A 14,443-nucleotide genomic window follows, 5' to 3' on the forward strand; every position below is an offset into this window, starting at 1 on the left:
TAAAACCAAATTCCAACCACCATGCAACGCTGGTCAGGGAAGCTGACAGGGGCATAACAAAGTGGTGAGCAAAGTTGCAGCCATCACACACACACACACACACACACACACACAATCATTAGGAATGGTTGATTTGCAGAATACTGGCGATATCTGATCCTTGTCTTTGAGGAAGGGAATAGGGTTGCTTTCAGAATGGCTCCTTTTCCAGTTCCCTTGGTTTTGCTATAGGGTGAGCCCCACCCACTCTGGTTTGAGTAGCACGCTGGATGAAGTTTCTTAGAGTTAGGTCTCAGGATGATTCAAGTCACTGATGAGCACTGTAGTGAGATTCTTGGCAACATAAAGGAACTGCCTCCTTCTGCCTGCTCTCTTCCCACCCCCATCATCTCCCTGACTTGGACTGCTTTATTTTGTCTCAGCAGGCACCTGAACATAGCAGATACTACAGGATTCTCCCCTGGTCCTGGGCTTTCTACCTAAGAAAGGCTGTTCTCTATCTGGTCCCAAAAGTTCCTCTCCTCAAAGTCAAGCTAACTTTGTCCTGAATTGCCCGGGATTTATCCTCCTTCCCCTACACCAACCCCACCACTGAAGTTGCTTTGGCTCTGGTTTCTAGAAAACCAGAAGCTGCCCTTGCCTCCTCCTTCTATCCTTTTCAGTTTGTTCAAAATATCCATCACCGAGGCATTCTGGTTGGTTTGCCCTTCATTGAGTCTCAGTGCCTTTTTGCTACATTATGCAGTTGGCATCTGGGTGACCACAATGGCAGGTGCCACTAATGGGGAATCCATCTGTCTCGCATAGGATCTTCCAACAGCAGCTGCTACTTCCTGTTTGAAAGCTCAAACCCCAAGTAGACCCACAAGTAAGTCAGAGTTTCCAGACAGAGGGACTTTTCTAGTGCTCAGCTCATTTGCACAAGGGAGATGACACTAAACCCAGGGGGCACCGGGGCCCCTCCCAGCCCAGGCAACCAGCTCTGCCAATCGCGCTCATCTACCCTGGCTTTCTCCGATGATTCAACTGTGGGCTACACTCCTTCCCCGTAAGAGGATTTTCCTCCACTCTAGACTCCGCAAGGACATTCTCCTGTATTGAATAGTGTTTTTCACACGTCAGTTGTTCATATACTGTACTCAGAATTTTTGTCATGGTTTAGTATCACCTATACTATTAGTTTTCTTTGATGAACTCAGCTTTTATCTTTAAATTTAATTTACTTCCCTGTTGTCCTAAATAATATTATTTTCATGATTAGCAGTTTGAAGCACCAATTATATATTATCAAATACACATTAACGAAACACGTAATTATGAGAACTGAGTCCATCTGTGTCAACAGAACACAACCATTTGTTCCAAGAAATCCTTGCCCAGGAAAATAAGACTGTACACCAATAAATACCTTTGCTGTTTGCTTCAGGAAATTTCTGCAAATGACTTTATTCAGGAAAACAGTGTGCCCACCTGAGAAAACATCAGATAGCAGTTTACTCCTGCAGATCCTCACCTTGCTGTGTCCTCCCATCCCAAACCCGGCCCCCGTCCATTCTCTGCCTTGAGAGACCGACCTTCAACCACTTGAGCCCAGACCTCAAAACCTGTAAGTTTTCTTCTTTGAGCTCTACCTCCTGGCACATAACTAAAACTGTCAGAGGAGTGAGTGCTCTCCTCTTTTGGAATAAGTCTAATAAACAGCTTTGCTTGCTCAGGCTTATTCTGATGATCTTTTCATTAGCAAGAATGAAACTTAAAAAAACGTTCACCTGGGGGCACCTGCATGGCTCAGTTGGTTAAGCGGCTGACTTCAGCTCAGGTCATGATCTCGTGGTCCGTGAGTTCAAGCCCCGCATCAGGCTCTGTGCTGGCAGCTCAGAGCCTGGAGCCTGTTTCAGATTCTGTGTCTCCCTCTCTCTCTGACCCTCCCCCGTTCATGCTCTGTCTCTCTCTGTCTCGAAAATAATTAAATGTTAAAAAAAAAAAAAACGTTCACCTGTGTACCACCTAAAATCATCTCATTCACATGAAGGGTGCACATCATATGAATTGACCAAGATTCCATCTAAAAATGATAATAGGGGGCTCAGTTGGTTAAGCCTCTGACTCTTGAATTTGGCTCGGGTCATGATCTCACAGTTTGTGAGTTCAAGCCTCGCATTGGGCTCTGTGCTGACAGGGTGGAACCTGCTTGGGATTCTCTCTCCCTCTCTCTCTCTCTGCCCCTTTCTGCTCATTCTCTCTGTCTCTCTCTCAAAATAAATAAATAAACTTAAAAAAAAAAACCACCTTAAAAACGATAGTAAGAGAGTGGTTCCTCTAGCAATTTGTGCTCAGCCACTCCCTTCTCTTCTCTTCCCCTCCTTATTTCCACCCCCTTACCTGATCCTCACTACCAAGGCCCTTTTTGTGCCTCAGCTCCCTGCCTTCTATGTCTCTGAAGGCAGGACACAAACGAGGGGCAAAGGCGATAACCCACAGATGAGCAGATCATATAGTAGTGAGAGATACGAAGTAATAACCAGCCTCTGTGGTTTGAAAAGAGTGTTAACTTAAAACAATAATCTGCCATTCATGGAGTCAGTTATCACATGGGCCTCTCTGTACTGTAGCAAAATTTCAAGTAAATTGCAAAGTCTCCAATACAGAGCAGTATCATGCCCAGGTGGTTGCCCACATGGGATGATTTCAGAGTTTCAGGAAGGCTCCTCTGCCCCAAATGTCTTGCTTTTTCCCCCCATTTTCCCCACAACTCATAGATGTTATGAAACTTTAACTTTAACTTTTTAACTTTAAGGACTACCTTTCTGGTCCATCAAGGACAAAAATATCTGGGGAGATATGACAATAACAACCACTGATATTTATTGATCATTGTCTTAGTCAGTTCCAGCTGCTATAACAAGAGTACCATAGGCTGGGGGCTTCAACAACAACCATTGGTCCTCACAATTCTGGAGACCAGAAGTCCAAGATCAAGGTTCTACAGATCTGTGTCTGGTGGGGACTCTCTTCTTGATTTGCAGATGGCCGCCTTCTCTGGGTGTCCTCACCTGGTGAGGAGAGAGAGAGGGCAATCTCATGTCTCTTCTCGTAAGGGCACTAACCCCATTCATAAGTGCTCCACCATTATGACTTAATCACCTCCCCAAAGCCCCACCTCCCAATTCCATCACACTGGGGATTAGACTTCAGTGTATGAATTTCAGGGAACATAAACATTCAGTCCATAACAATCATTTACTATGGCTAAGATCTTTTCCCATGTGTCTAAGTGCTCTATATGTTCTGATTCTTAAAGAACCCTGTGGATGGGAGGGACTGTTTTCCACAATTTAGAGATGAGAAAACTGAGGTTTCAAAAGGTTTGACAACTTGACCAAGGCCACTCAGCTGGCAAATGGCAGACCCAGGCACCCTCTGGGTTAATGCTTCACCAACATTACCAAGAATATCCATTCATTCATCATAATGCAAAAACATCTGATGTTGGTATAACCCTCATTGTTCTTACAGCTTGCATATTCATTTTCTTATTTCCTCACCAGGACACCCACTTGAGGAGGCATGATAGGTTCTATTGTTAGCCACAGTTTGTCAATTCCGTTTCCTCTGGGATAAGGAAACTTGCTACAGCAGGTTAGGGAAGAAAGGAAGGAGCAGAAAGAGACTGGGGAGAGACTGAGCTGAAGGGAAAGGGCACAAAATAGAGCTGAATTCATTATCAACAATAGGCAAACTATGGAGAAAGCCCAAATGTCCATTGACTGATGAACGGATAAAGAAGTGGTACATACATACAATGGAATATTACTCAGCCATCAAAAAGAAATAAAATCTATCAGAGAGAGACAAATGCCATATGAATTCACTCATATGTGGAATCTAAGAAACAAAATAGATGAACATATGGGAGGAGCAAGAAAGAGACGAGAGGGAAACAAACCACAAGAGACTCTTAAGGATAGAGAACAAACTGAGGGTTGATGGAGGGAAGTGGGTGGGAGATGGGCTAGATGGGTGATAGATATTAAGGAGGGCGCCTGTTGTGATGAGTCCGGGGTGTTGTATGTAAGTGATGAACCACTGAATTCTACTCCTGAAACCAATATTGCACTATATGTTAACTAAAATTTAAATTAAAAAAAAATTTTTTTTTAAATAGAGCTGAACTCATAGATACAGAGAACAGATTGGTGGTTGCCAGGGGCAGGAGGGGTAGACAAAATGAGTGAAGGAGTTCAAAAGGTACAAAATCCCAATTATGAAGTAAGTCAGTAAGTCCTAGTGATGTAATGTACAGCATGGTGACTGTGGCTGACAATACTGGATTGTAGGTTTGAAAGTTGCTAAGAGAATAAATCTTAAAAATTCTCATCACAAGGAAAAAATGTAACTATCTATGGGGATGGATATTGACTAGAATTGTTGTGGTGATCACCTTGCAGTATATACAACTATTGAATCATGTTATACACTGAAACTAATATAATGTTATATGTTGATTTCTCAGTAAAAGGAATGGAGCTGGGTCCTCTCTCTTCCTCCAGCACCTGCTCTGCTCACACAAAACACTGTCGTTATGTTTGGGTAACAAGTCCCCAAGGATGGTGTCCCACTTTGAGAAGGAAATCGGTAAAATAAAAAGCCACTGCAGAAACGAGAAATACACTCCCACTGAGATTCACAATGAATTAAACATAATCATAAGCAGAATAAGAGAGTATAGTGTTAAGGCTTTCACTGGACCTCCCTGAAGAGGAAGAAAAAACTCTTACTGGAGTTCCAGCTCGATTGTAGGTTTTAAGTTGATTAAGGGATGGGGCATCTGGGTGGCTCCACCAGTTAAGCAGTTAAGCAGCGTGAAACTTCGGCTCGGTTCATGATATCATGATTTGTGAGATCAAGCCCCACATTGGGCTCTGCTTCAGATTCTCTGTCTCTGTCTCCATCTCTCTCAAAAATAAATAAACATTTAAAAATAAACAAATACTGGGGCGCCTAGGTGGCTCAGTCAGTTGGGTGTCCAACTTCAGCTCAGGTGGTGATCTCGCAGTCCGTGAATTTGAGCCCCACGTGGGCTCAGAGCCTGTGTTGACAGCTCAGAGCCTGGAGCCTGCTTCGGATTCGGTGTCTCCCTCTCTGCCCCTCCCCTGCTCATGCTCTGTCTCTCTCTCTCTCTCTCTCTCAAAAATAAAGATTAAAAATAATAAATAGGGGCGCCTGGGTGGCTCAGTCGGTTAAGCATCCGACTTCGGCTCAGGTCATGATCTCATGGTCTGTGAGTTCGAGACTCGCGTCAGGCTCTGTGCTGACAGCTCAGAGCCTGGAGCCTGTTTCGGATTCTGTGTCTCCCTCTCTCTCTGACCCTCCCCTGTTCATGCTCTGTCTCTCTCTGTCTCAAAAATAAATAAATGTTAAAAAAATCAAAAATAAATAAAAATAATAAATAAATAAATAAATAAATAAATAAATAAATAAAATTGATTTAGAGAAATTTGCAATTCTAAGATATAGAAATCTAGGGCAATAAAGGAAGACAAGAACTATTTCAAATGTTATCAGCAAATTGGTGACTCATTGTCTACATTACCATCAGTTTCTCACAACAGCTTTACGAAGGGAGAACTATCAGCTTCATTTTCAGACCAGGATGCTGACATTCACAAAGTCTAACATATAGCTAGAAGTTTCTGTTATCAGAATTCGACACCAGGTTTGTCCTGCTTCAAAGGCTGTGCTCAGTATAATGAAGCTCCCAGATCAGTCCTACCTTATTTTTACATAGAAGAGAAAGCATAGACTGAGTCCACAATTCATGTGTCTCGAAGTTACCCCATGTACTGCCTCAAGGATCTTAAACTGCCTTGTTCAGGGATAGAGAAGCACGTCTACATACAAGGAAACCAAATTCCCTCGAAACACAATATCAGTTTTAGCTTTAGTCTGAATTTTTTTTTTCTGAGAGTACAACAGTGGCTTTTGAACTTCTTTGAACTCGACCCACAGAATGAAAAGCCCTTTACGTTACACCCTAGTACCCACAAACACACGTGTGTGTATGTAACAGAAGGTTCACAGAATAATACTTACACATGTGAGAAGCACTCTGACATTTTCGATTCTAGTCTTTCTTTTCTCTCTTACTGTTTTCTTTTGTTCATGGTCTTCCTCATGATTCTTTTTTCCAAACAATGTGGTAAAAAACATTTAACGTGAGATCTACCCTCTAAACCAATTAAGTGCACAATACAGTGTTAACTCTAGACACAGTGTTGTTCAGATGTCTAGAATGCATTAGTCTTGTGTAACTGAAGCTTTCACCAGCCGTGAGATCATGACCTGAGCCGAAGTCGGACGCTCAACCGACTGAGCCACCCAGGCGCCCCGAAACAGACATTTTAAAGTCCAAAGGAAACCAAAACTCAAAGGTTAGTTCATCTTCTGTGTCTCAAATGATATTCATCAGCTCGCTTTCTAAAACTAGGGCAAGTCTACCTCAGAAGCAAACGCACCGAAAGAGCATGGGTATCACTATCCGCTAGATGGCGATATAGAACAGGCGTAGCCCCTACCTTAGCCTTGTTTACGCTGACCTGTGGGTTGATGTATGCTGCAAAAGAATTTAGAAACTCACGGTCGCCCAGCAATTCACTTGAATTCAGCCTGAAAGTTTACTCAGTGCTCCTGTTGTGTTTCTGCCTTTTCTTGCAACCTCCCAGATTTTAGCATCCTTCTTGATGATGACAGGCTAGCATTTACAATTAGCAATGTCCAAATTAATTAATTAAATAAAATTAAATTAGTAATATCCGTGGCTACTTCCTTGTGGCTGTACAGATGAACTGCTGCTGTATGAAATCAAAGCCATCATAATGTCTGTACTTATTAACGATCTGCAAAGGTAGCATATGCCATTAAGCTTGCATTCCTTGCCTCTTCCATGTGACATTTAAGAAATACCATGGGTCCTCACATCACTTTCCTTGCTGACAATTTCTATATCTCTTAGTTGTTCTACATATGGTAACGTCATTGGAAATATTCAATGGATATTTTCGTTCTTACTGTCCAACTGAAAAGGATGGTCTTCTCAAATATACATCGGCAAGCCATTTTCCCTGAAAGAACTAATAGCCAGTAAGTTGAAAAATGTATCATAAACAAAAATGTGTGCTTTCTGCAAGGTAGAAGTCTTTTGAAATAACCCCATGTATGAGAGATTTTTAAAATTCTCATCAAGTGCTGCCTGTGTAAATGACTTGTTTATATTTACTTGGTGGTCTTACTTATTTTTATTGTCTTTTCGATGTAAGTAAAGAGAAGATATTTATAAATGATTTTCTCTTGCTACTTATTATACTTATATATCATTTGCATTTTTATGAATGCATTTTATTTTTACGACTGGGGAAATAAAGATGTTTTTGTCATTAAAATAATAGGCAACTATGAGGAAAAACATAGATTTTAGTACAGCATCACCCAGAAAGCTATTACCAATAGATGGGTTGGATGCTCGCACAATTTAAGCGCTTCATAGGTTAATCCCGACCGTGGATTGCTGATTTGGGAAATGATATTTCTGAATTTAGGTCATGTCCACCACGTTCCCACGTACAATTAAGTATTGAAAGTGGAAAGAATATCAAGTTGTTCATTATTCTAATTGTAAAACATTTAGTAAGAGACTGGTAGCAGAGCGGTCAGTTGTTAAAAACAGCAAAATCAGTGTCTCTACTATTTTATTGTCTTTCAAGCTGCAGAGTAAGCCCTATGCTTGTGATAGTCTACAGGCAGAGATGGGAGAAACACTTTCATTTACATTAACCCATTAACTAATAGCTGTATGACATAGGTGGGGCATATCACGTTTCTAAGATATAAATTCTCCATACAAGGTCCTATATCTAATAAGCGACAGAGCCAGGAACAGCCAACCATGTGCTTCTGAGTTCAAGTTACTTGCCTTTCATTTTTGTGGGCTTGAAGACTATGCCCACAAACGCTTCCCACATGAGGAAGAGGAAGAGGAAGTCTTTTTAGCAGGCACTTAAAGCATTGCTCTTTCTTGCTTTTCCTTTACCCGCATGCAGGGAGTGAGTCAGGAGGCAAGACAGGAATGACTCAGAACAGACTGTGTGTTCCAGTCATCCTCATGCCCTGCGTTGAATGGGTTCTTGGTGACGCCTGTGGGGAGGGCTGCACACGTCCTAATGATGCTGAATCCTGATGCCCCGTTGATTTATGCCATTATACACGACTGTTCAAACTGTAACTCTGTGAGGCACACCTGTGTGTTCACTGAACTGATAAGTGGGTGTTGCTCACCTCCCCAGTGCCCAGCACTCATGATAGGGCCGGGGACACAGAGATGAGCACAGCAGACACGGTCCCTGCCCACACAGAGTTTGAAGTCTAGCAGGGGAGACAGACATCAGCAAATAAGTACACACACAAACATATAATCACTAATTCTACTGTGAGACAAAAAGTGAAAGCTTTATGACAGACAACAAGAGAATAAGGCATAATTTAGATGGGGGGGGGATGTGTCAGGAAGTTTCTCTCAAAGAGCATTATTTCAGCTAAGACCTAAACAATGAGTAGGGATTTACCAGGAAAGATTTTAGGAAACATTCCAAGAAGAGGGAGTGCCCTCTACAAAGGCCATGGGGTAGGAAAATACTCAGCTTACTAGAGGACCCAAAGCTCATGTGACCCCAGTCGACTGAGCCAAGGGGAGGTGATGGGAGATAGGACAGAGAGGCAGGCAGAGGCCCCAACATTGGGACCTTGTTGTCCATATGAGGAATTGTGTATTTTAGCCTAACAGCAGTGGTAAGCCATTAATGAGGTTTTTTAAGTAGAGAAGAGACATAATCAGATTTGTGTTTTTAAGAGATGACATTGGTGGCTTTGATCCAATGAGAATGGAGTGAGGGTCTTGGACCAGCTGGCAGGGCAGATGACGGTCACTGCAGTGGGCAGGGCGGAAGGGGGATGCGCAGGAAGGTCAAGAGAAAGAGAAACACTGTAGCTGAGGATCGAATAGTGTGGAAAGGATGTGCATTTAAAAAAAATTTTTTTTTAATGTTTATTCATTTTTGAGAGAGACAGCATGCAAGCAGGGGAGGGGCAGAGAGAGGGGGAGATACAGAATCCAAAGCAGGCTCCAGGCTCTGAGCTGTCAGCGCAGAGCCCAACATGGGGCCCGAACCCACAAACTGTGAGATCACAGCCTGAGCTGAAGTCGGATGCTTAACCGACTGAGCCACTCGGTCACCCCAAGGGTGTGCATTTTTTAGAGATGAGTTCATGGGGACATTCAAGTGGAGATATCAAGGAGGCAACTGGCTTTAAGAGTCCCTTGTTGAAAAGAGAAGATTAGTCTGGAGTTACGGCTTTGGTAGATGTCATCTCTGAGAGGGTACCAAAACCCAGAGAGACCCTCTTGGGAGAAAGACTGCAAGGAAAAGAAAGGAAGGCCCAGAACTCACCCCAAAGAAACACCTATGTTAAAAAGTAGTTAAAGGAGCCTGTGAAGGAGCCAGCAGAGAAGTGGGAGAGAAACCAGGAGGGTGTTTTGAGGAGGAAGTGGCCAGTGATGCCAAATGCCGTGGAGAGGCCATCAAGGTAAGGACCATAACCTGTGTCTTGAGAACGCACCCAATGGCAGTTCACAGAGAAGCGCAGTACATAGTAGAAATGCAATTTCAACTACAAGGAGCTGGTATCCTTCTATATTTTCAAGAAGGGCCTTTCCCCCACATAGCTCTAAAACTAGCCTAACCGGAATATTTTATTTCTGAGCATCCATATTTCTGGACTTTTCTGTAGCATCCAAAATTGGTATCAACTGTCAGCTCCACTTTTTTCCCCCTAACATTTAATTATGAAAAATTACAACCACACAGAGAAGTTGAAAGAATTATACAATGAACACTCGTGTATCTATCAGCTAGATTCTACAGTTAACATTGTGTTCTACCTGCTTTACCACATATCTGTCCACTGAATCATCCCTCTATCCACCCACCAATCCATCTTATTTTTTGGATGCATTTCAAAGTGAGTTTTAGACATCAGAACATGTCATGGCCAAACAGTCTAGCCTGTATGTCATTAATAAGAGTTCGATATCTGTTTAGGGCTCTATTTCTTTTGATGTGTTAAAAGAGTGAAAGGTTTAAACCTTTTTTTTTTAAGTAGGCTTCATGCCCAGCGCAGGGTTCAGACTCATGACACTGATCAAGGCCCTGAGATCAAGACGTGACCCAAGATCAAGAGTTGGACACTCAACGGACTGAGCCACCTAGGGGCCCTTGAAAGGTTTAAATCTTAAATGTGCCAGTGGATGTCTTTTGACAAACGCATTCCCTTGTGTATCCATGCTGTTAAGTTATAGAATGTTACATCACTCCAGAAAGTTTGTCCCTGCTGCCTTATCTTTCAGAAAAGTGCAGACAATATAGGTAAGGAATCCTAACGCGGGGCTCATGGTAAGAACACAGCAAGAGTGAATGCCCTTCTCCCTCTGTGAGGGGGCTCTGTAGCACTCCTATACATTCACCCACATTTTCACCAAGACAGAAATAGACACTGAACTCTTCCTAAAAGTGCTTTTGTAAACATTTCACAATAAACCTTTTGTAGAAAAGGACAATGGTGTCCAGTGAACCAAGCCCAACCCTGGAAATCATAATTCCTCACTCAGAAGCCTGCTCGGCTGGTGCTGAGCAAGCTTATGTCACAGTCCTCCTATTTGTAAAACAGGAACAATAACCATCCATATCATACAAGTGTGAAAATTACCTTGGTATTTTAATACAGTGGCTAATATAGCCCTGGGAAAACAGGTCAAAAGACTCTAAAGCCAGGTTGTAAATATTATGACTAACCTGCCACATTTTCAGTTTGCCCCATTGGTGTCCTGTCCTCACTGCATGGCTAGAGTGAGAATAGGCTGAATCAGGGACGTTCTGGGTGCAGGGTTACCTCTGCTTAGAGTTGGGACCAGAATCAGGACTGGAGTTGCGAACCAGGACTGGAGTTGCTAACTTTGTCTTACCAGTTCAAATACCTGTTGTTAACAGCCCCTGAAAGAGACCATGGGGTGACTTTATTTGTTGATCTTCTTTATAACTCTGGGCTTCAGGAAGGTCATGCATGAGACTGATTTGTTGGAATGAGTAGAGGGTTTCTCAATCGCTCACCTTATGCTGGTTTTAAGGAACCCAGAGATAGAAGTTGAGGTGACAACAGTTTTTAAGATTTTTAAAAAACTTTTTTAATGTTTTTGAGAGAAAGAGAGAGACAGAGCATGAACAGGAGAGGGGCAGAGAGAGAGATGGAGACACAGAATCTGAAGTAGGCTCTAGGCTCTGAGCTGTCAGCAAAGAGCCCAATGCAGGGCTCAAGCCACAAGCCGTGAGATCATGACCAACTCAAGTCCAACTTAACCAACTGAGCCACCTAGGCGCCCCAACAGTTTTTAAGGTTTAACCAAAATTTTCTAGGGACTCCTGGGTGGCTCAGTCGGTCAAGCATCCAACTCTTGATCTTAGCTCGGGTCATGATCTCATGGGTTCATGGGTTTGAACCCGTGCATTGGGGTCTGCGTGCATGGCACAGAGCCTGCTTGGGAATCTATCTCTCCCTCCCTCTCTGCCCCTCCCCCACTCATTCTCTTTCTTCCTCTCTCTCTCTCTCTCTCTCTGAAAATAAATAAATAAACTTAAAAATTTTTTGCTTGAGCTTTCCTCCCAAGCTCTATGAAAAGTCTAATGATCACCTCAGATTTACTCATTAATTATTGAGATTGCACAGGCTTGTGTTGACTTCTAGTTCCAAAGTCCTGTTTCAGCTGAACTCACATCTCTCTAGGGGTCCGCTTCTTTTTTCCTGCTCTGGGCCAACCCCGACAAGGAATTCAGCCTCTTTTAATTTCCCCTATGACGACCTTCCTAAGCAAAGCCCTGTGGAGTCCCATCTCTCTTCAATCTCTCCCTTGTACTCTTTCAATTCCCAAATTCCTCTTGATGATTAGATTCAGATTGGTTTAGCTGTGACTTTATTTCCATATATTCTTCTATCTGTAGCCCCAGGGCCTTACTTTCCAACCATAAGTGGATAATCACGGTATTTTTCCAAACAAAGGTGGTTCTCTAAGAGGATCTCAGTGCAAATTCTTTAATGGACATACAGCTGACCCTGGCACAACACAGGGGATAGGTGCGCCCACTCCCTGGCACAGTCAAAAGTCTGTATAACTTTTGACTCCCCTAGAACTTAACTACCAGTAGTCTACTTCTGACCAGAAGCCTTACCAAATACATAAACAGTTGATTAACACATATTTTGTGTGTTGTATATTGTATGTACTGTATTCATACAATGAAGCAAGCTAGGGAAAAGAAAGTGTTTCTTCTTTTGAAAAATCATAAGCAAGAGAAAATACATTTACAGTACTGTACTGTCTTTATCAGAAAAGATCTGTGTATAAGTGGACTCGTGGTTCACACTGGTGGTGTTCAAGGGGCAACTGTATACATGCACACAAACACACACACATACTTGTCTCATATATGTTTATATGTAAGTCATACACACGTAGATAATATACAACCGATAGAAATACATAATTACATGAATGTGTGAAACTAAAAACATAATACCTATCACATGTACATCCATGCAAACACCTGATTATACCCTATGACATCCATCCACATAGGTCTAAACCACCTTCACTGTGGAATTGTTGAACACTTCAGCTCCTGCCACATGCCCTCAGATTCTCATCTCATTTCTGCCTTGCCACAGATCCTCCTCTAGGACTGAAATGGATCCTATCCAGTTTGCCCAGTTTAGTTGAGAAAATGAGAGACAGGAAGTATCTGTTCAGTCACTCATTTGTTCAATCACACATTCACTCCACGTATGATGATTGAGCACCTACAACAGAATACCATATGGGATCCTCTAGAAGAGATGAGATGAGCAAAGAAAGGAGGGGTCCATGCCTTCAGAAACTTAAAATCCAGCTGGGTGTGCAACACGTCGCACACATGAAACAAAACATCCTGAAACGCACAATTCTCATCAGAAGAACAGCAAATTAGAGCAGAAAGCTGAAGCCTTGCAATGTGCCCCAACGCTGCTGTTTCAGCAGAATGAGCAGGAGGAAAAAAACCACTGTGGTCAAAAGAAACTGCTGGCTTATGGATTTTTTTTTTTTTTAATTACAATTTGCATGCTCTTCTAACAGTGTTAGTTCTGCTTAGATGGCAGAGTGGCTTTCATGAAAGTATGAGCTCAGCCTTGTCTTACGCCTGTTGAAAAAAAAGAGGTCAGGTAAAATGACTGTAGTAACAGCACCAAGCTAGCTGAAAACCACAGTGTCTTTCAGATGAGATCAGAAGAAGAAAAAAAGAAAAAAAAAAAAACCCTGCACACTGGAAATTTTTTTGCTTGCTAAAAACCCCTTGAAGTTGTCTCAGAAACACGCACATAGGCAATTTCCTCTTTTCTTCTTAGGAGTGTCCTCAAGGAAAATAGCTTTCGAAATTCAAAGCATTGGAGCAGTAGAGCAGTTTGGCAGCCTGGGTTAATTTTGATGGAGCAGGAAGCACGTGGGCAGGAAGAACTTGGAGCTGGTCGGTGTCTGGATAAATCACACATGCTTGAAAAGAAGTCGTTCTGATTCACCCAGGTCTGCACACACTCAGAAATCACAAGTACCGGGAATCCAGTCCTGGGCTAACACACTAGCTATACTTTGGCTTGTTGCTTTCTTTTCTGACAATTTGGTTTTAGAATGTGGCAAAAGAGAAAGCTGTAGAATGGAGACGAGGTAAAGTTAGAACAGATGTATCTACATGGCTATATTTGGGAAGAGGGACTTAATCCTTATGTAGCTCTTCCAAATCTCTTCATATAGTACTGCAATTTATAACTGAACTCTACACTGCATATTCTTATCACTTAAAACATTTCAAATCCCTTTGGAACAGAAATGAGTAATGTCTGAATACGTTTTCAAAAACCCATGCCATATATACCAGAGGATGCCTACATAAAAACTGAATAACTTCGGGGCGCCTGGGTGGCTCAGTCGGTTAAGTGTCCGACTTCGGCTCGGGTCGTGATCTCGCGGTCTGTGAGTTCGAGCCCCGCATCGGGCTCTGTGCTGACAGCTCAGAGCCTGGAGCCTGTTTCGGATTCTCTGTCTCCCTCTCTCTCTGCCCCTCCCCTGTTCACGCTCTGTCTCTCTCTGTCTCAAAAATAAATAAACGTTAAAAAAATAATAATAATAAAAAAAACTGAATAACTTCATCAGTGTTCATTAGACATCAATGTGGGCACAAGGTCAAAAAACAGACTCTCATCCTACATGCTGATAGACATGGCCTATACGTGGTTCTGGTTATTTTTAATTAAA

At 42.5% G+C, this 14,443-nt stretch overlaps 1 long non-coding RNA gene across 1 annotated transcript in view; it reads right to left on the reverse strand.

Moving 5' to 3' along the window:
• LOC131490385 (uncharacterized) overlaps window positions 1-14,443 on the reverse strand; it is a 99,719-nt gene that overhangs the window by 70,260 nt on the left and 15,016 nt on the right. The window contains exons 2-3 of the long non-coding RNA XR_009251070.1: window positions 2,383-3,053; window positions 1,409-1,470 (exon numbers count right to left, since the gene is read on the reverse strand). This is a non-coding gene — a long non-coding RNA (uncharacterized LOC131490385). The remainder of the gene's footprint in view (window positions 1-1,408; window positions 1,471-2,382; window positions 3,054-14,443) is intronic.

Source organism: Neofelis nebulosa, chromosome 11 (genome assembly GCF_028018385.1).
Source record: "Neofelis nebulosa isolate mNeoNeb1 chromosome 11, mNeoNeb1.pri, whole genome shotgun sequence".
NCBI lineage: Eukaryota > Metazoa > Chordata > Mammalia > Carnivora > Felidae > Neofelis > Neofelis nebulosa.